Source organism: Dryas octopetala, chromosome 5 (assembly GCF_963921425.1).
Source record: "Dryas octopetala chromosome 5, drDryOcto1.1, whole genome shotgun sequence".
Taxonomy (NCBI): domain Eukaryota; kingdom Viridiplantae; phylum Streptophyta; class Magnoliopsida; order Rosales; family Rosaceae; genus Dryas; species Dryas octopetala.
Window position 1 is genome coordinate 903,673 of NC_141370.1, and position 18,288 is coordinate 921,960.

Below are 18,288 nucleotides of genomic sequence, written 5' to 3' on the forward strand. Positions count from 1 at the left end.
GCGACAGCTTGGAAGCGAGAACGCAAAAGGGATAGGGGTGCGCTAATTCAGCCTACTAAACGGCCTTATTTGCCCTAAATCCGCCTTACATCATCACCGCATGTGGCTTCGTCGCCCGTCCAAATCGCACCCCCGCCGCCTCGAGGAAGAAAGAAAGAAAAAAAAAAAGAAGAAAGAAACAGGCGACAAACGCAAAAAGGATAGGGGTGCAACACGAGGACTTCCCATGAGGACCTCCATCCTAGTACTACTCTCGCCCAAGCACGCTTAACTGCGGAGTTCTGATGGGATCCGGTGCATTAGTGCTGGTATGATCGCACCCGTAAGTTCATGCGTCGTCACCGTATATATAAATGTTTCCGCTATGCCGCGAGAGAGAAACATATAGATGGCCCGATTCTGCAATAACGCGTGCGCAAGATGGAGCGCCGCGACTTCGACCGATGCCCGGAAAATTAAAGCGATAAATAAAAGTTACGTAATCGCCCAAAAATTCAAAAATACACTTAAAACACTAATTCGGCCTAGTAAATGGCCTTATTTTCCCGAAATCCGCCTTACATCACCGCCTTTGGCTCCGTCACCCCGTCCTACGCGCGACCCCTTCGCCTCCAGGATGAAACAGAGAAACACGCGACAGCTTGGAAGCGAGAACGCAAAAGGGATAGGGGTGCGCTAATTCAGCCTACTAAACGGCCTTATTTGCCCTAAATCCGCCTTACATCATCAACGCATGTGGCTTCGTCGCCCGTCCAAATCGCACCTCCGCAGCCTCGAGGAAGAAAGAAAGAAAAAAAGAAGAAGAAAGAAACAGGCGACAAACGCAAAAAGGATAGGGGTGCAACACGAGGACTTCCCAGGAGGTCACCCATCCTAGTACTACTCTCGCCCAAGCACGCTTAACTGCGGAGTTCTGATGGGATCCGGTGCATTAGTGCTGGTATGATCGCACCCGTAAGTTCATGCGTCGTCACCGTATATATAAATGTTTCCGCTATGCCGCGAGAGAGAAACATATAGATGGCCCGATTCTACAATAACGGGTGCGCAAGATGGAGCGCCGCGACTTCGACCGATGCCCGGAAAATTAAAGCGATAAATAAAAGTTACGTAATCGCCCAAAAATTCAAAAATACACTTAAAACGCTAATTCGGCCTAGTAAATGGCCTTATTTTCCCGAAATCCGCCTTACATCACCGCCTTTGGCTCCGTCACCCCGTCCTACGCGCGACCCCTTCGCCTCCAGGATGAAACAGAGAAACACGCGACAGCTTGGAAGCGAGAACGCAAAATGGATAGGGGTGCGCTAATTCAGCCTACTAAACGGCCTTATTTGCCCTAAATCCGCCTTACATCATCACCGCATGTGGCTTCGTCGCCCGTCCAAATCGCACCCCCGCCGCCTCGAGGAAGAAAGAAAGAAAAAAGAAGAAGAAAGAAACAGGCGACAAACGCAAAAAGGATAGGGGTGCAACACGAGGACTTCCCAGGAGGTCACCCATCCTAGTACTACTCTCGCCCAAGCACGCTTAGCAGCGGAGTTCTGATGGGATCCGGTGCATTAGTGCTGGTATGATCGCACCCGTAAGTTCATGCGTCGTCACCGTATATATAAATGTTTCCGCTATGCCGCGAGAGAGAAACATATAGATGGCCCGATTCTGCAATAACGCGTGCGCAAGATGGAGCGCCGCGACTTCGACCGATGCCCGGAAAATTAAAGCGATAAATAAAAGTTACGTAATCGCCCAAAAATTCAAAAATACACTTAAAACGCTAATTCGGCCTAGTAAATGGCCTTATTTTCCCGAAATCCGCCTTACATCACCGCCTTTGGCTCCGTCACCCCGTCCTACGCGCGACCCCTTCGCCTCCAGGATGAAACAGAGAAACACGCGACAGCTTGGAAGCGAGAACGCAAAAGGGATAGGGGTGCGCTAATTCAGCCTACTAAACGGCCTTATTTGCCCTAAATCCGCCTTACATCATCACCGCATGTGGCTTCGTCGCCCGTCCAAATCGCACCCCCGCCGCCTCGAGGAAGAAAGAAAGAAAAAAAAAAAGAAGAAAGAAACAGGCGACAAACGCAAAAAGGATAGGGGTGCAACACGAGGACTTCCCATGAGGACCTCCATCCTAGTACTACTCTCGCCCAAGCACGCTTAACTGCGGAGTTCTGATGGGATCCGGTGCATTAGTGCTGGTATGATCGCACCCGTAAGTTCATGCGTCGTCACCGTATATATAAATGTTTCCGCTATGCCGCGAGAGAGAAACATATAGATGGCCCGATTCTGCAATAACGCGTGCGCAAGATGGAGCGCCGCGACTTCGACCGATGCCCGGAAAATTAAAGCGATAAATAAAAGTTACGTAATCGCCCAAAAATTCAAAAATACACTTAAAACACTAATTCGGCCTAGTAAATGGCCTTATTTTCCCGAAATCCGCCTTACATCACCGCCTTTGGCTCCGTCACCCCGTCCTACGCGCGACCCCTTCGCCTCCAGGATGAAACAGAGAAACACGCGACAGCTTGGAAGCGAGAACGCAAAAGGGATAGGGGTGCGCTAATTCAGCCTACTAAACGGCCTTATTTGCCCTAAATCCGCCTTACATCATCAACGCATGTGGCTTCGTCGCCCGTCCAAATCGCACCTCCGCAGCCTCGAGGAAGAAAGAAAGAAAAAAAGAAGAAGAAAGAAACAGGCGACAAACGCAAAAAGGATAGGGGTGCAACACGAGGACTTCCCAGGAGGTCACCCATCCTAGTACCACTCTCGCCCAAGCACGCTTAACTGCGGAGTTCTGATGGGATCCGGTGCATTAGTGCTGGTATGATCGCACCCGTAAGTTCATGCGTCGTCACCGTATATATAAATGTTTCCGCTATGCCGCGAGAGAGAAACATATAGATGGCCCGATTCTACAATAACGGGTGCGCAAGATGGAGCGCCGCGACTTCGACCGATGCCCGGAAAATTAAAGCGATAAATAAAAGTTACGTAATCGCCCAAAAATTCAAAAATACACTTAAAACGCTAATTCGGCCTAGTAAATGGCCTTATTTTCCCGAAATCCGCCTTACATCACCGCCTTTGGCTCCGTCACCCCGTCCTACGCGCGACCCCTTCGCCTCCAGGATGAAACAGAGAAACACGCGACAGCTTGGAAGCGAGAACGCAAAATGGATAGGGGTGCGCTAATTCAGCCTACTAAACGGCCTTATTTGCCCTAAATCCGCCTTACATCATCACCGCATGTGGCTTCGTCGCCCGTCCAAATCGCACCCCCGCCGCCTCGAGGAAGAAAGAAAGAAAAAAGAAGAAGAAAGAAACAGGCGACAAACGCAAAAAGGATAGGGGTGCAACACGAGGACTTCCCAGGAGGTCACCCATCCTAGTACTACTCTCGCCCAAGCACGCTTAGCAGCGGAGTTCTGATGGGATCCGGTGCATTAGTGCTGGTATGATCGCACCCGTAAGTTCATGCGTCGTCACCGTATATATAAATGTTTCCGCTATGCCGCGAGAGAGAAACATATAGATGGCCCGATTCTGCAATAACGCGTGCGCAAGATGGAGCGCCGCGACTTCGACCGATGCCCGGAAAATTAAAGCGATAAATAAAAGTTACGTAATCGCCCAAAAATTCAAAAATACACTTAAAACGCTAATTCGGCCTAGTAAATGGCCTTATTTTCCCGAAATCCGCCTTACATCACCGCCTTTGGCTCCGTCACCCCGTCCTACGCGCGACCCCTTCGCCTCCAGGATGAAACAGAGAAACACGCGACAGCTTGGAAGCGAGAACGCAAAAGGGATAGGGGTGCGCTAATTCAGCCTACTAAACGGCCTTATTTGCCCTAAATCCGCCTTACATCATCACCGCATGTGGCTTCGTCGCCCGTCCAAATCGCACCCCCGCCGCCTCGAGGAAGAAAGAAAGAAAAAAAGAAGAAGAAAGAAACAGGCGACAAACGCAAAAAGGATAGGGGTGCAACACGAGGACTTCCCAGGAGGTCACCCATCCTAGTACTACTCTCGCCCAAGCACGCTTAGCAGCGGAGTTCTGATGGGATCCGGTGCATTAGTGCTGGTATGATCGCACCCGTAAGTTCATGCGTCGTCACCGTATATATAAATGTTTCCGCTATGCCGCGAGAGAGAAACATATAGATGGCCCGATTCTGCAATAACGCGTGCGCAAGATGGAGCGCCGCGACTTCGACCGATGCCCGGAAAATTAAAGCGATAAATAAAAGTTACGTAATCGCCCAAAAATTCAAAAATACACTTAAAACGCTAATTCGGCCTAGTAAATGGCCTTATTTTCCCGAAATCCGCCTTACATCACCGCCTTTGGCTCCGTCACCCCGTCCTACGCGCGACCCCTTCGCCTCCAGGATGAAACAGAGAAACACGCGACAGCTTGGAAGCGAGAACGCAAAAGGGATAGGGGTGCGCTAATTCAGCCTACTAAACGGCCTTATTTGCCCTAAATCCGCCTTACATCATCACCGCATGTGGCTTCGTCGCCCGTCCAAATCGCACCCCCGCCGCCTCGAGGAAGAAAGAAAGAAAAAAAGAAGAAGAAAGAAACAGGCGACAAACGCAAAAAGGATAGGGGTGCAACACGAGGACTTCCCAGGAGGTCACCCATCCTAGTACTACTCTCGCCCAAGCACGCTTAACTGCGGAGTTCTGATGGGATCCGGTGCATTAGTGCTGGTATGATCGCACCCGTAAGTTCATGCGTCGTCACCGTATATATAAATGTTTTCGCTATGCCGCGAGAGAGAAACATATAGATGGCCCGATTCTGCAATAACGCGTGCGCAAGATGGAGCGCCGCGACTTCGACCGATGCCCGGAAAATTAAAGCGATAAATAAAAGTTACGTAATCGCCCAAAAATTCAAAAATACACTTAAAACGCTAATTCGGCCTAGTAAATGGCCTTATTTTCCCGAAATCCGCCTTACATCACCGCCTTTGGCTCCGTCACCCCGTCCTACGCGCGACCCCTTCGCCTCCAGGATGAAACAGAGAAACACGCGACAGCTTGGAAGCGAGAACGCAAAAGGGATAGGGGTGCGCTAATTCAGCCTACTAAACGGCCTTATTTGCCCTAAATCCGCCTTACATCATCACCGCATGTGGCTTCGTCGCCCGTCCAAATCGCACCCCCGCCGCCTCGAGGAAGAAAGAAAGAAAAAAAAAAGAAGAAAGAAACAGGCGACAAACGCAAAAAGGACAGGGGTGCAACACGAGGACTTCCCAGGAGGTCACCCATCCTAGTACTACTCTCGCCCAAGCACGCTTAGCTGCGGAGTTCTGATGGGATCCGGTGCATTAGTGCTGGTATGATCGCACCCGTAAGTTCATGCGTCGTCACCGTATATATAAATGTTTCCGCTATGCCGCGAGAGAGAAACATATAGATGGCCCGATTCTGCAATAACGCGTGCGCAAGATGGAGCGCCGCGACTTCGACCGATGCCCGGAAAATTAAAGCGATAAATAAAAGTTACGTAATCGCCCAAAAATTCAAAAATACACTTAAAACGCTAATTCGGCCTAGTAAATGGCCTTATTTTCCCGAAATCCGCCTTACATCACCGCCTTTGGCTCCGTCACCGCGTCCTACGCGCGACCCCTTCGCCTCCAGGATGAAACAGAGAAACACGCGACAGCTTGGAAGCGAGAACGCAAAAGGGATAGGGGTGCGCTAATTCAGCCTACTAAACGGCCTTATTTGCCCTAAATCCGCCTTACATCATCACCGCATGTGGCTTCGTCGCCCGTCCAAATCGCACCCCCGCCGCCTCGAGGAAGAAAGAAAGAAAAAAAAAAAAGAAGAAAGAAACAGGCGACAAACGCAAAAAGGACAGGGGTGCAACACGAGGACTTCCCAGGAGGTCACCCATCCTAGTACTACTCTCGCCCAAGCACGCTTAGCTGCGGAGTTCTGATGGGATCCGGTGCATTAGTGCTGGTATGATCGCACCCGTAAGTTCATGCGTCGTCACCGTATATATAAATGTTTCCGCTATGCCGCGAGAGAGAAACATATAGATGGCCCGATTCTGCAATAACGCGTGCGCAAGATGGAGCGCCGCGACTTCGACCGATGCCCGGAAAATTAAAGCGATAAATAAAAGTTACGTAATCGCCCAAAAATTCAAAAATACACTTAAAACGCTAATTCGGCCTAGTAAATGGCCTTATTTTCCCGAAATCCGCCTTACATCACCGCCTTTGGCTCCGTCACCCCGTCCTACGCGCGACCCCTTCGCCTCCAGGATGAAACAGAGAAACACGCGACAGCTTGGAAGCGAGAACGCAAAAGGGATAGGGGTGCGCTAATTCAGCCTACTAAACGGCCTTATTTGCCCTAAATCCGCCTTACATCATCACCGCATGTGGCTTCGTCGCCCGTCCAAATCGCACCCCCGCCGCCTCGAGGAAGAAAGAAAGAAAAAAAAAAAGAAGAAAGAAACAGGCGACAAACGCAAAAAGGACAGGGGTGCAACACGAGGACTTCCCAGGAGGTCACCCATCCTAGTACTACTCTCGCCCAAGCACGCTTAGCTGCGGAGTTCTGATGGGATCCGGTGCATTAGTGCTGGTATGATCGCACCCGTAAGTTCATGCGTCGTCACCGTATATATAAATCTTTCCGCTATGCCGCGAGAGAGAAACATATAGATGGCCCGATTCTGCAATAACGCGTGCGCAAGATGGAGCGCCGCGACTTCGACCGATGCCCGGAAAATTAAAGCGATAAATAAAAGTTACGTAATCGCCCAAAAATTCAAAAATACACTTAAAACGCTAATTCGGCCTAGTAAATGGCCTTATTTTCCCGAAATCCGCCTTACATCACCGCCTTTGGCTCCGTCACCCCGTCCTACGCGCGACCCCTTCGCCTCCAGGATGAAACAGAGAAACACGCGACAGCTTGGAAGCGAGAACGCAAAAGGGATAGGGGTGCGCTAATTCAGCCTACTAAACGGCCTTATTTGCCCTAAATCCGCCTTACATCATCACCGCATGTGGCTTCGTCGCCCGTCCAAATCGCACCCCCGCCGCCTCGAGGAAGAAAGAAAGAAAAAAAGAAGAAGAAAGAAACAGGCGACAAACGCAAAAAGGATAGGGGTGCAACACGAGGACTTCCCAGGAGGTCACCCATCCTAGTACTACTCTCGCCCAAGCACGCTTAGCTGCGGAGTTCTGATGGGATCCGGTGCATTAGTGCTGGTATGATCGCACCCGTAAGTTCATGCGTCGTCACCGTATATATAAATGTTTCCGCTATGCCGCGAGAGAGAAACATATAGATGGCCCGATTCTGCAATAACGCGTGCGCAAGATGGAGCGCCGCGACTTCGACCGATGCCCGTAAAATTAAAGCGATAAATAAAAGTTACGTAATCGCCCAAAAATTCAAAAATACACTTAAAACGCTAATTCGGCCTAGTAAATGGCCTTATTTTCCCGAAATCCGCCTTACATCACCGCCTTTGGCTCCGTCACCCCGTCCTACGCGCGACCCCTTCGCCTCCAGGATGAAACAGAGAAACACGCGACAGCTTGGAAGCGAGAACGCAAAAGGGATAGGGGTGCGCTAATTCAGCCTACTAAACGGCCTTATTTGCCCTAAATCCGCCTTACATCATCACCGCATGTGGCTTCGTCGCCCGTCCAAATCGCACCCCCGCCGCCTCGAGGAAGAAAGAAAGAAAAAAAAAAGAAGAAAGAAACAGGCGACAAACGCAAAAAGGACAGGGGTGCAACACGAGGACTTCCCAGGAGGTCACCCATCCTAGTACTACTCTCGCCCAAGCACGCTTAGCTGCGGAGTTCTGATGGGATCCGGTGCATTAGTGCTGGTATGATCGCACCCGTAAGTTCATGCGTCGTCACCGTATATATAAATGTTTCCGCTATGCCGCGAGAGAGAAACATATAGATGGCCCGATTCTGCAATAACGCGTGCGCAAGATGGAGCGCCGCGACTTCGACCGATGCCCGGAAAATTAAAGCGATAAATAAAAGTTACGTAATCGCCCAAAAATTCAAAAATACACTTAAAACGCTAATTCGGCCTAGTAAATGGCCTTATTTTCCCGAAATCCGCCTTACATCACCGCCTTTGGCTCCGTCACCCCGTCCTACGCGCGACCCCTTCGCCTCCAGGATGAAACAGAGAAACACGCGACAGCTTGGAAGCGAGAACGCAAAAGGGATAGGGGTGCGCTAATTCAGCCTACTAAACGGCCTTATTTGCCCTAAATCCGCCTTACATCATCACCGCATGTGGCTTCGTCGCCCGTCCAAATCGCACCCCCGCCGCCTCGAGGAAGAAAGAAAGAAAAAAAAAAAAGAAGAAAGAAACAGGCGACAAACGCAAAAAGGACAGGGGTGCAACACGAGGACTTCCCAGGAGGTCACCCATCCTAGTACTACTCTCGCCCAAGCACGCTTAGCTGCGGAGTTCTGATGGGATCCGGTGCATTAGTGCTGGTATGATCGCACCCGTAAGTTCATGCGTCGTCACCGTATATATAAATGTTTCCGCTATGCCGCGAGAGAGAAACATATAGATGGCCCGATTCTGCAATAACGCGTGCGCAAGATGGAGCGCCGCGACTTCGACCGATGCCCGGAAAATTAAAGCGATAAATAAAAGTTATGTAATCGCCCAAAAATTCAAAAATACACTTAAAACGCTAATTCGGCCTAGTAAATGGCCTTATTTTCCCGAAATCCGCCTTACATCACCGCCTTTGGCTCCGTCACCCCATCCTACGCGCGACCCCTTCGCCTCCAGGATGAAACAGAGAAACACGCGACAGCTTGGAAGCGAGAACGCAAAAGGGATAGGGGTGCGCTAATTCAGCCTACTAAACGGCCTTATTTGCCCTAAATCCGCCTTACATCATCACCGCATGTGGCTTCGTCGCCCGTCCAAATCGCACCCCCGCCGCCTCGAGGAAGAAAGAAAGAAAAAAAAAAAGAAGAAAGAAACAGGCGACAAACGCAAAAAGGACAGGGGTGCAACACGAGGACTTCCCAGGAGGTCACCCATCCTAGTACTACTCTCGCCCAAGCACGCTTAGCTGCGGAGTTCTGATGGGATCCGGTGCATTAGTGCTGGTATGATCGCACCCGTAAGTTCATGCGTCGTCACCGTATATATAAATGTTTCCGCTATGCCGCGAGAGAGAAACATATAGATGGCCCGATTCTGCAATAACGCGTGCGCAAGATGGAGCGCCGCGACTTCGACCGATGCCCGGAAAATTAAAGCGATAAATAAAAGTTACGTAATCGCCCAAAAATTCAAAAATACACTTAAAACGCTAATTCGGCCTAGTAAATGGCCTTATTTTCCCGAAATCCGCCTTACATCACCGCCTTTGGCTCCGTCACCCCGTCCTACGCGCGACCCCTTCGCCTCCAGGATGAAACAGAGAAACACGCGACAGCTTGGAAGCGAGAACGCAAAAGGGATAGGGGTGCGCTAATTCAGCCTACTAAACGGCCTTATTTGCCCTAAATCCGCCTTACATCATCACCGCATGTGGCTTCGTCGCCCGTCCAAATCGCACCCCCGCCGCCTCGAGGAAGAAAGAAAGAAAAAAAGAAGAAGAAAGAAACAGGCGACAAACGCAAAAAGGATAGGGGTGCAACACGAGGACTTCCCAGGAGGTCACCCATCCTAGTACTACTCTCGCCCAAGCACGCTTAGCTGCGGAGTTCTGATGGGATCCGGTGCATTAGTGCTGGTATGATCGCACCCGTAAGTTCATGCGTCGTCACCGTATATATAAATGTTTCCGCTATGCCGCGAGAGAGAAACATATAGATGGCCCGATTCTGCAATAACGCGTGCGCAAGATGGAGCGCCGCGACTTCGACCGATGCCCGTAAAATTAAAGCGATAAATAAAAGTTACGTAATCGCCCAAAAATTCAAAAATACACTTAAAACGCTAATTCGGCCTAGTAAATGGCCTTATTTTCCCGAAATCCGCCTTACATCACCGCCTTTGGCTCCGTCACCCCGTCCTACGCGCGACCCCTTCGCCTCCAGGATGAAACAGAGAAACACGCGACAGCTTGGAAGCGAGAACGCAAAAGGGATAGGGGTGCGCTAATTCAGCCTACTAAACGGCCTTATTTGCCCTAAATCCGCCTTACATCATCACCGCATGTGGCTTCGTCGCCCGTCCAAATCGCACCCCCGCCGCCTCGAGGAAGAAAGAAAGAAAAAAAGAAGAAGAAAGAAACAGGCGACAAACGCAAAAAGGATAGGGGTGCAACACGAGGACTTCCCAGGAGGTCACCCATCCTAGTACTACTCTCGCCCAAGCACGCTTAGCTGCGGAGTTCTGATGGGATCCGGTGCATTAGTGCTGGTATGATCGCACCTGTAAGTTCATGCGTCGTCACCGTATATATAAATGTTTCCGCTATGCCGCGAGAGAGAAACATATAGATGGCCCGATTCTGCAATAACGCGTGCGCAAGATGGAGCGCCGCGACTTCGACCGATGCCCGGAAAATTAAAGCGATAAATAAAAGTTACGTAATCGCCCAAAAATTCAAAAATACACTTAAAACGCTAATTCGGCCTAGTAAATGGCCTTATTTTCCCGAAATCCGCCTTACATCACCGCCTTTGGCTCCGTCACCCCATCCTACGCGCGACCCCTTCGCCTCCAGGATGAAACAGAGAAACACGCGACAGCTTGGAAGCGAGAACGCAAAAGGGATAGGGGTGCGCTAATTCAGCCTACTAAACGGCCTTATTTGCCCTAAATCCGCCTTACATCATCACCGCATGTGGCTTCGTCGCCCGTCCAAATCGCACCCCCGCCGCCTCGAGGAAGAAAGAAAGAAAAAAAAAAAGAAGAAAGAAACAGGCGACAAACGCAAAAAGGACAGGGGTGCAACACGAGGACTTCCCAGGAGGTCACCCATCCTAGTACTACTCTCGCCCAAGCACGCTTAGCTGCGGAGTTCTGATGGGATCCGGTGCATTAGTGCTGGTATGATCGCACCCGTAAGTTCATGCGTCGTCACCGTATATATAAATGTTTCCGCTATGCCGCGAGAGAGAAACATATAGATGGCCCGATTCTGCAATAACGCGTGCGCAAGATGGAGCGCCGCGACTTCGACCGATGCCCGGAAAATTAAAGCGATAAATAAAAGTTACGTAATCGCCCAAAAATTCAAAAATACACTTAAAACGCTAATTCGGCCTAGTAAATGGCCTTATTTTCCCGAAATCCGCCTTACATCACCGCCTTTGGCTCCGTCACCCCGTCCTACGCGCGACCCCTTCGCCTCCAGGATGAAACAGAGAAACACGCGACAGCTTGGAAGCGAGAACGCAAAAGGGATAGGGGTGCGCTAATTCAGCCTACTAAACGGCCTTATTTGCCCTAAATCCGCCTTACATCATCACCGCATGTGGCTTCGTCGCCCGTCCAAATCGCACCCCCGCCGCCTCGAGGAAGAAAGAAAGAAAAAAAGAAGAAGAAAGAAACAGGCGACAAACGCAAAAAGGATAGGGGTGCAACACGAGGACTTCCCAGGAGGTCACCCATCCTAGTACTACTCTCGCCCAAGCACGCTTAGCTGCGGAGTTCTGATGGGATCCGGTGCATTAGTGCTGGTATGATCGCACCCGTAAGTTCATGCGTCGTCACCGTATATATAAATGTTTCCGCTATGCCGCGAGAGAGAAACATATAGATGGCCCGATTCTGCAATAACGCGTGCGCAAGATGGAGCGCCGCGACTTCGACCGATGCCCGTAAAATTAAAGCGATAAATAAAAGTTACGTAATCGCCCAAAAATTCAAAAATACACTTAAAACGCTAATTCGGCCTAGTAAATGGCCTTATTTTCCCGAAATCCGCCTTACATCACCGCCTTTGGCTCCGTCACCCCGTCCTACGCGCGACCCCTTCGCCTCCAGGATGAAACAGAGAAACACGCGACAGCTTGGAAGCGAGAACGCAAAAGGGATAGGGGTGCGCTAATTCAGCCTACTAAACGGCCTTATTTGCCCTAAATCCGCCTTACATCATCACCGCATGTGGCTTCGTCGCCCGTCCAAATCGCACCCCCGCCGCCTCGAGGAAGAAAGAAAGAAAAAAAGAAGAAGAAAGAAACAGGCGACAAACGCAAAAAGGATAGGGGTGCAACACGAGGACTTCCCAGGAGGTCACCCATCCTAGTACTACTCTCGCCCAAGCACGCTTAGCTGCGGAGTTCTGATGGGATCCGGTGCATTAGTGCTGGTATGATCGCACCTGTAAGTTCATGCGTCGTCACCGTATATATAAATGTTTCCGCTATGCCGCGAGAGAGAAACATATAGATGGCCCGATTCTGCAATAACGCGTGCGCAAGATGGAGCGCCGCGACTTCGACCGATGCCCGGAAAATTAAAGCGATAAATAAAAGTTACGTAATCGCCCAAAAATTCAAAAATACACTTAAAACGCTAATTCGGCCTAGTAAATGGCCTTATTTTCCCGAAATCCGCCTTACATCACCGCCTTTGGCACCGTCACCCCGTCCTACGCGCGACCCCTTCGCCTCCAGGATGAAACAGAGAAACACGCGACAGCTTGGAAGCGAGAACGCAAAAGGGATAGGGGTGCGCTAATTCAGCCTACTAAACGGCCTTATTTGCCCTAAATCCGCCTTACATCATCACCGCATGTGGCTTCGTCGCCCGTCCAAATCGCACCCCCGCCGCCTCGAGGAAGAAAGAAAGAAAAAAAAAAGAAGAAAGAAACAGGCGACAAACGCAAAAAGGACAGGGGTGCAACACGAGGACTTCCCAGGAGGTCACCCATCCTAGTACTACTCTCGCCCAAGCACGCTTAGCTGCGGAGTTCTGATGGGATCCGGTGCATTAGTGCTGGTATGATCGCACCCGTAAGTTCATGCGTCGTCACCGTATATATAAATGTTTCCGCTATGCCGCGAGAGAGAAACATATAGATGGCCCGATTCTGCAATAACGCGTGCGCAAGATGGAGCGCCGCGACTTCGACCGATGCTTGGAAAATTAAAGCGATAAATAAAAGTTACGTAATCACCCAAAAATTCAAAAATACACTTAAAACGCTAATTCGGCCTAGTAAATGGCCTTATTTTCTCGAAATCCGCCTTACATCACCGCCTTTGGCTCCGTCACCCCGTCCTACGCGCGACCCCTTCGCCTCCAGGATGAAACAGAGAAACACGCGACAGCTTGGAAGCGAGAACGCAAAAGGGATAGGGGTGCGCTAATTCAGCCTACTAAACGGCCTTATTTGCCCTAAATCCGCCTTACATCATCACCGCATGTGGCTTCGTCGCCCGTCCAAATCGCACCCCCGCCGCCTCGAGGAAGAAAGAAAGAAAAAAAGAAGAAGAAAGAAACAGGCGACAAACGCAAAAAGGATAGGGGTGCAACACGTGGACTTCCCAGGAGGTCACCCATCCTAGTACTACTCTCGCCCAAGCACGCTTAGCTGCGGAGTTCTGATGGGATCCGGTGCATTAGTGCTGGTATGATCGCACCCGTAAGTTCATGCGTCGTCACCGTATATATAAATGTTTCCGCTATGCCGCGAGAGAGAAACATATAGATGGCCCGATTCTGCAATAACGCGTGCGCAAGATGGAGCGCCGCGACTTCGACCGATGCCCGGAAAATTAAAGCGATAAATAAAAGTTACGTAATCGCCCAAAAATTCAAAAATACACTTAAAACGCTAATTCGGCCTAGTAAATGGCCTTATTTTCCCGAAATCCGCCTTACATCACCGCCTTTGGCTCCGTCACCCCGTCCTACGCGCGACCCCTTCGCCTCCAGGATGAAACAGAGAAACACGCGACAGCTTGGAAGCGAGAACGCAAAAGGGATAGGGGTGCGCTAATTCAGCCTACTAAACGGCCTTATTTGCCCTAAATCCGCCTTACATCATCACCGCATGTGGCTTCGTCGCCCGTCCAAATCGCACCCCCGCCGCCTCGAGGAAGAAAGAAAGAAAAAAAGAAGAAGAAAGAAACAGGCGACAAACGCAAAAAGGATAGGGGTGCAACACGAGGACTTCCCAGGAGGTCACCCATCCTAGTACTACTCTCGCCCAAGCACGCTTAGCTGCGGAGTTCTGATGGGATCCGGTGCATTAGTGCTGGTATGATCGCACCCGTAAGTTCATGCGTCGTCACCGTATATATAAATGTTTCCGCTATGCCGCGAGAGAGAAACATATAGATGGCCCGATTCTGCAATAACGCGTGCGCAAGATGGAGCGCCGCGACTTCGACCGATGCCCGGAAAATTAAAGCGATAAATAAAAGTTACGTAATCGCCCAAAAATTCAAAAATACACTTAAAACGCTAATTCGGCCTAGTAAATGGCCTTATTTTCCCGAAATCCGCCTTACATCACCGCCTTTGGCTCCGTCACCCCGTCCTACGCGCGACCCCTTCGCCTCCAGGATGAAACAGCGAAACACGCGACAGCTTGGAAGCGAGAACGCAAAAGGGATAGGGGTGCGCTAATTCAGCCTACTAAACGGCCTTATTTGCCCTAAATCCGCCTTACATCATCACCGCATGTGGCTTCGTCGCTCGTCCAAATCGCACCCCCGCCGCCTCGAGGAAGAAAGAAAGAAAAAAAGAAGAAGAAAGAAACAGGCGACAAACGCAAAAAGGATAGGGGTGCAACACGAGGACTTCCCAGGAGGTCACCCATCCTAGTACTACTCTCGCCCAAGCACGCTTAGCTGCGGAGTTCTGATGGGATCCGGTGCATTAGTGCTGGTATGATCGCACCCGTAAGTTCATGCGTCGTCACCGTATATATAAATGTTTCCGCTATGCCGCGAGAGAGAAACATATAGATGGCCCGATTCTGCAATAACGCGTGCGCAAGATGGAGCGCCGCGACTTCGACCGATGCCCGGAAAATTAAAGCGATAAATAAAAGTTACGTAATCGCCCAAAAATTCAAAAATACACTTAAAACGCTAATTCGGCCTAGTAAATGGCCTTATTTTCCCGAAATCCGCCTTACATCACCGCCTTTGGCTCCGTCACCCCGTCCTACGCGCGACCCCTTCGCCTCCAGGATGAAACAGAGAAACACGCGACAGCTTGGAAGCGAGAACGCAAAAGGGATAGGGGTGCGCTAATTCAGCCTACTAAACGGCCTTATTTGCCCTAAATCCGCCTTACATCATCACCGCATGTGGCTTCGTCGCCCGTCCAAATCGCACCCCCGCCGCCTCGAGGAAGAAAGAAAGAAAAAAAAAGAAGAAAGAAACAGGCGACAAACGCAAAAAGGATTGGGGTGCAACACGAGGACTTCCCAGGAGGTCACCCATCCTAGTACTACTCTCGCCCAAGCACGCTTAGCTGCGGAGTTCTGATGGGATCCGGTGCATTAGTGCTGGTATGATCGCACCCGTAAGTTCATGCGTCGTCACCGTATATATAAATGTTTCAGCTATGCCGCGAGAGAGAAACATATAGATGGCCCGATTCTGCAATAACGCGTGCGCAAGATGGAGCGCCGCGACTTCGACCGATGCCCGAAAAATTAAAGCGATAAATAAAAGTTACGTAATCGCCCAAAAATTCAAAAATACACTTAAAACGCTAATTCGGCCTAGTAAATGGCCTTATTTTCCCGAAATCCGCCTTACATCACCGCCTTTGGCTCCGTCACCCCGTCCTACGCGCGACCCCTTCGCCTCCAGGATGAAACAGAGAAACACGCGACAGCTTGGAAGCGAGAACGCAAAAGGGATAGGGGTGCGCTAATTCAGCCTACTAAACGGCCTTATTTGCCCTAAATCCGCCTTACATCATCACCGCATGTGGCTTCGTCGCCCGTCCAAATCGCACCCCCGCCGCCTCGAGGAAGAAAGAAAGAAAAAAAAAAGAAGAAAGAAACAGGCGACAAACGCAAAAAGGATAGGGGTGCAACACGAGGACTTCCCAGGAGGTCACCCATCCTAGTACTACTCTCGCCCAAGCACGCTTAACTGCGGAGTTCTGATGGGATCCGGTGCATTAGTGCTGGTATGATCGCACCCGTAAGTTCATGCGTCGTCACCGTATATATAAATGTTTCCGCTATGCCGCGAGAGAGAAACATATAGATGGCCCGATTCTGCAATAACGCGTGCGCAAGATGGAGCGCCGCGACTTCGACCGATGCCCGGAAAATTAAAGCGATAAATAAAAGTTACGTAATCGCCCAAAAATTCAAAAATACACTTAAAACGCTAATTCGGCCTAGTAAATGGCCTTATTTTCCCGAAATCCGCCTTACATCACCGCCTTTGGCTCCGTCACCCCGTCCTACGCGCGACCCCTTCGCCTCCAGGATGAAACAGAGAAACACGCGACAGCTTGGAAGCGAGAACGCAAAAGGGATAGGGGTGCGCTAATTCAGCCTACTAAACGGCCTTATTTGCCCTAAATCCGCCTTACATCATCACCGCATGTGGCTTCGTCGCCCGTCCAAATCGCACCCCCGCCGCCTCGAGGAAGAAAGAAAGAAAAAAAGAAGAAGAAAGAAACAGGCGACAAACGCAAAAAGGATAGGGGTGCAACACGAGGACTTCCCAGGAGGTCACCCATCCTAATACTACTCTCGCCCAAGCACGCTTAACTGCGGAGTTCTGATGGGATCCGGTGCATTAGTGCTGGTATGTTCGCACCCGTAAGTTCATGCGTCGTCACCGTATATATAAATGTTTCCGCTATGCCGCGAGAGAGAAACATATAGATGGCCCGATTCTGCAATAACGCGTGCGCAAGATGGAGCGCCGCGACTTCGACCGATGCCCGGAAAATTAAAGCGATAAATAAAAGTTACGTAATCGCCCAAAAATTCAAAAATACACTTAAAACGCTAATTCGGCCTAGTAAATGGCCTTATTTCCCGAAATCCGCCTTACATCACCGCCTTTGGCTCCGTCACCCCGTCCTACGCGCGACCCCTTCGCCTCCAGGATGAAACAGAGAAACACGCGACAGCTTGGAAGCGAGAACGCAAAAGGGATAGGGGTGCGCTAATTCAGCCTACTAAACGGCCTTATTTGCCCTAAATCCGCCTTACATCATCACCGCATGTGGCTTCGTCGCCCGTCCAAATCGCACCCCCGCCGCCTCGAGGAAGAAAGAAAGAAAAAAAAAAGAAGAAAGAAACAGGCGACAAACGCAAAAAGGATAGGGGTGCAACACGAGGACTTCCCAGAAGGTCACCCATCCTAGTACTACTCTCGCCCAAGCACGCTTAGCTGCGGAGTTCTGATGGGATCCGGTGCATTAGTGCTGGTATGATCGCACCCGTAAGTTCATGCGTCGTCACCGTATATATAAATGTTTCCGCTATGCCGCGAGAGAGAAACATATAGATGGCCCGATTCTGCAATAACGCGTGCGCAAGATGGAGCGCCGCGACTTCGACCGATGCCCGGAAAATTAAAGCGATAAATAAAAGTTACGTAATCGCCCAAAAATTCAAAAATACACTTAAAACGCTAATTCGGCCTAGTAAATGGCCTTATTTTCCCGAAATCCGCCTTACATCACCGCCTTTGGCTCCGTCACCCCGTCCTACGCGCGACCCCTTCGCCTCCAGGATGAAACAGAGAAACACGCGACAGCTTGGAAGCGAGAACGCAAAAGGGATAGGGGTGCGCTAATTCAGCCTACTAAACGGCCTTATTTGCCCTAAATCCGCCTTACATCATCACCGCATGTGGCTTCGTCGCCCGTCCAAATCGCACCCCCGCCGCCTCGAGGAAGAAAGAAAGAAAAAAAAAAGAAGAAAGAAACAGGCGACAAACGCAAAAAGGATAGGGGTGCAACACGAGGACTTCCCAGGAGGTCACCCATCCTAGTACTACTCTCGCCCAAGCACGCTTAGCTGCGGAGTTCTGATGGGATCCGGTGCATTAGTGCTGGTATGATCGCACCCGTAAGTTCATGCGTCGTCACCGTATATATAAATGTTTCCGCTATGCCGCGAGAGAGAAACATATAGATGGCCCGATTCTGCAATAACGCGTGCGCAAGATGGAGCGCCGCGACTTCGACCGATGCCCGGAAAATTAAAGCGATAAATAAAAGTTACGTAATCGCCCAAAAATTCAAAAATACACTTAAAACGCTAATTCGGCCTAGTAAATGGCCTTATTTTCCCGAAATCCGCCTTACATCACCGCCTTTGGCTCCGTCACTCCG

The 18,288-nt window shown here is 50.4% G+C and overlaps 29 non-coding genes across 29 annotated transcripts; all 29 read right to left on the reverse strand.

Annotated features, from left to right (window-relative positions):
* Nucleotides 1-203: 203 nt before the first annotated feature.
* LOC147283343 (5S ribosomal RNA) lies at nt 204-322 on the reverse strand. Its single transcript, XR_015122681.1, has one exon. It is a non-coding gene; the product is annotated as a 5S ribosomal RNA (ribosomal RNA).
* A 513-nt stretch (nt 323-835) lies between these two features.
* Nucleotides 836-954, reverse strand: LOC147283344 (5S ribosomal RNA). Its single transcript, XR_015122672.1, has one exon. It is a non-coding gene; the product is annotated as a 5S ribosomal RNA (ribosomal RNA).
* Nucleotides 955-1,466: 512 nt separating this feature from the next.
* LOC147283345 (5S ribosomal RNA) lies at nt 1,467-1,585 on the reverse strand. The gene has a single exon (XR_015122658.1). It is a non-coding gene; the product is annotated as a 5S ribosomal RNA (ribosomal RNA).
* A 514-nt stretch (nt 1,586-2,099) lies between these two features.
* Nucleotides 2,100-2,218, reverse strand: LOC147283346 (5S ribosomal RNA). Its single transcript, XR_015122682.1, has one exon. It is a non-coding gene; the product is annotated as a 5S ribosomal RNA (ribosomal RNA).
* A 513-nt stretch (nt 2,219-2,731) lies between these two features.
* Nucleotides 2,732-2,850, reverse strand: LOC147283347 (5S ribosomal RNA). Its single transcript, XR_015122652.1, has one exon. It is a non-coding gene; the product is annotated as a 5S ribosomal RNA (ribosomal RNA).
* A 512-nt stretch (nt 2,851-3,362) lies between these two features.
* LOC147283348 (5S ribosomal RNA) lies at nt 3,363-3,481 on the reverse strand. The gene has a single exon (XR_015122659.1). It is a non-coding gene; the product is annotated as a 5S ribosomal RNA (ribosomal RNA).
* A 513-nt stretch (nt 3,482-3,994) lies between these two features.
* Nucleotides 3,995-4,113, reverse strand: LOC147283349 (5S ribosomal RNA). Its single transcript, XR_015122660.1, has one exon. It is a non-coding gene; the product is annotated as a 5S ribosomal RNA (ribosomal RNA).
* Nucleotides 4,114-4,626: 513 nt separating this feature from the next.
* LOC147283350 (5S ribosomal RNA) lies at nt 4,627-4,745 on the reverse strand. Its single transcript, XR_015122683.1, has one exon. It is a non-coding gene; the product is annotated as a 5S ribosomal RNA (ribosomal RNA).
* A 513-nt stretch (nt 4,746-5,258) lies between these two features.
* On the reverse strand, nt 5,259-5,377 carry LOC147283351 (5S ribosomal RNA). Its single transcript, XR_015122560.1, has one exon. It is a non-coding gene; the product is annotated as a 5S ribosomal RNA (ribosomal RNA).
* Nucleotides 5,378-5,892: 515 nt separating this feature from the next.
* Nucleotides 5,893-6,011, reverse strand: LOC147283352 (5S ribosomal RNA). Its single transcript, XR_015122562.1, has one exon. It is a non-coding gene; the product is annotated as a 5S ribosomal RNA (ribosomal RNA).
* A 514-nt stretch (nt 6,012-6,525) lies between these two features.
* On the reverse strand, nt 6,526-6,644 carry LOC147283353 (5S ribosomal RNA). The gene has a single exon (XR_015122563.1). It is a non-coding gene; the product is annotated as a 5S ribosomal RNA (ribosomal RNA).
* A 513-nt stretch (nt 6,645-7,157) lies between these two features.
* On the reverse strand, nt 7,158-7,276 carry LOC147283354 (5S ribosomal RNA). The gene has a single exon (XR_015122564.1). It is a non-coding gene; the product is annotated as a 5S ribosomal RNA (ribosomal RNA).
* A 513-nt stretch (nt 7,277-7,789) lies between these two features.
* On the reverse strand, nt 7,790-7,908 carry LOC147283355 (5S ribosomal RNA). Its single transcript, XR_015122565.1, has one exon. It is a non-coding gene; the product is annotated as a 5S ribosomal RNA (ribosomal RNA).
* A 515-nt stretch (nt 7,909-8,423) lies between these two features.
* Nucleotides 8,424-8,542, reverse strand: LOC147283356 (5S ribosomal RNA). The gene has a single exon (XR_015122566.1). It is a non-coding gene; the product is annotated as a 5S ribosomal RNA (ribosomal RNA).
* Nucleotides 8,543-9,056: 514 nt separating this feature from the next.
* On the reverse strand, nt 9,057-9,175 carry LOC147283357 (5S ribosomal RNA). Its single transcript, XR_015122567.1, has one exon. It is a non-coding gene; the product is annotated as a 5S ribosomal RNA (ribosomal RNA).
* Nucleotides 9,176-9,688: 513 nt separating this feature from the next.
* On the reverse strand, nt 9,689-9,807 carry LOC147283358 (5S ribosomal RNA). Its single transcript, XR_015122568.1, has one exon. It is a non-coding gene; the product is annotated as a 5S ribosomal RNA (ribosomal RNA).
* A 513-nt stretch (nt 9,808-10,320) lies between these two features.
* Nucleotides 10,321-10,439, reverse strand: LOC147283359 (5S ribosomal RNA). The gene has a single exon (XR_015122662.1). It is a non-coding gene; the product is annotated as a 5S ribosomal RNA (ribosomal RNA).
* A 514-nt stretch (nt 10,440-10,953) lies between these two features.
* Nucleotides 10,954-11,072, reverse strand: LOC147283360 (5S ribosomal RNA). The gene has a single exon (XR_015122569.1). It is a non-coding gene; the product is annotated as a 5S ribosomal RNA (ribosomal RNA).
* Nucleotides 11,073-11,585: 513 nt separating this feature from the next.
* On the reverse strand, nt 11,586-11,704 carry LOC147283361 (5S ribosomal RNA). Its single transcript, XR_015122570.1, has one exon. It is a non-coding gene; the product is annotated as a 5S ribosomal RNA (ribosomal RNA).
* Nucleotides 11,705-12,217: 513 nt separating this feature from the next.
* Nucleotides 12,218-12,336, reverse strand: LOC147283362 (5S ribosomal RNA). Its single transcript, XR_015122663.1, has one exon. It is a non-coding gene; the product is annotated as a 5S ribosomal RNA (ribosomal RNA).
* Nucleotides 12,337-12,849: 513 nt separating this feature from the next.
* Nucleotides 12,850-12,968, reverse strand: LOC147283363 (5S ribosomal RNA). Its single transcript, XR_015122571.1, has one exon. It is a non-coding gene; the product is annotated as a 5S ribosomal RNA (ribosomal RNA).
* A 513-nt stretch (nt 12,969-13,481) lies between these two features.
* LOC147283364 (5S ribosomal RNA) lies at nt 13,482-13,600 on the reverse strand. The gene has a single exon (XR_015122638.1). It is a non-coding gene; the product is annotated as a 5S ribosomal RNA (ribosomal RNA).
* A 513-nt stretch (nt 13,601-14,113) lies between these two features.
* On the reverse strand, nt 14,114-14,232 carry LOC147283365 (5S ribosomal RNA). The gene has a single exon (XR_015122573.1). It is a non-coding gene; the product is annotated as a 5S ribosomal RNA (ribosomal RNA).
* Nucleotides 14,233-14,745: 513 nt separating this feature from the next.
* Nucleotides 14,746-14,864, reverse strand: LOC147283366 (5S ribosomal RNA). The gene has a single exon (XR_015122574.1). It is a non-coding gene; the product is annotated as a 5S ribosomal RNA (ribosomal RNA).
* A 512-nt stretch (nt 14,865-15,376) lies between these two features.
* Nucleotides 15,377-15,495, reverse strand: LOC147283367 (5S ribosomal RNA). The gene has a single exon (XR_015122575.1). It is a non-coding gene; the product is annotated as a 5S ribosomal RNA (ribosomal RNA).
* Nucleotides 15,496-16,008: 513 nt separating this feature from the next.
* LOC147283368 (5S ribosomal RNA) lies at nt 16,009-16,127 on the reverse strand. Its single transcript, XR_015122693.1, has one exon. It is a non-coding gene; the product is annotated as a 5S ribosomal RNA (ribosomal RNA).
* A 513-nt stretch (nt 16,128-16,640) lies between these two features.
* On the reverse strand, nt 16,641-16,759 carry LOC147283369 (5S ribosomal RNA). Its single transcript, XR_015122684.1, has one exon. It is a non-coding gene; the product is annotated as a 5S ribosomal RNA (ribosomal RNA).
* A 512-nt stretch (nt 16,760-17,271) lies between these two features.
* Nucleotides 17,272-17,390, reverse strand: LOC147283370 (5S ribosomal RNA). Its single transcript, XR_015122636.1, has one exon. It is a non-coding gene; the product is annotated as a 5S ribosomal RNA (ribosomal RNA).
* A 513-nt stretch (nt 17,391-17,903) lies between these two features.
* On the reverse strand, nt 17,904-18,022 carry LOC147283371 (5S ribosomal RNA). The gene has a single exon (XR_015122576.1). It is a non-coding gene; the product is annotated as a 5S ribosomal RNA (ribosomal RNA).
* Nucleotides 18,023-18,288: the final 266 nt, after the last annotated feature.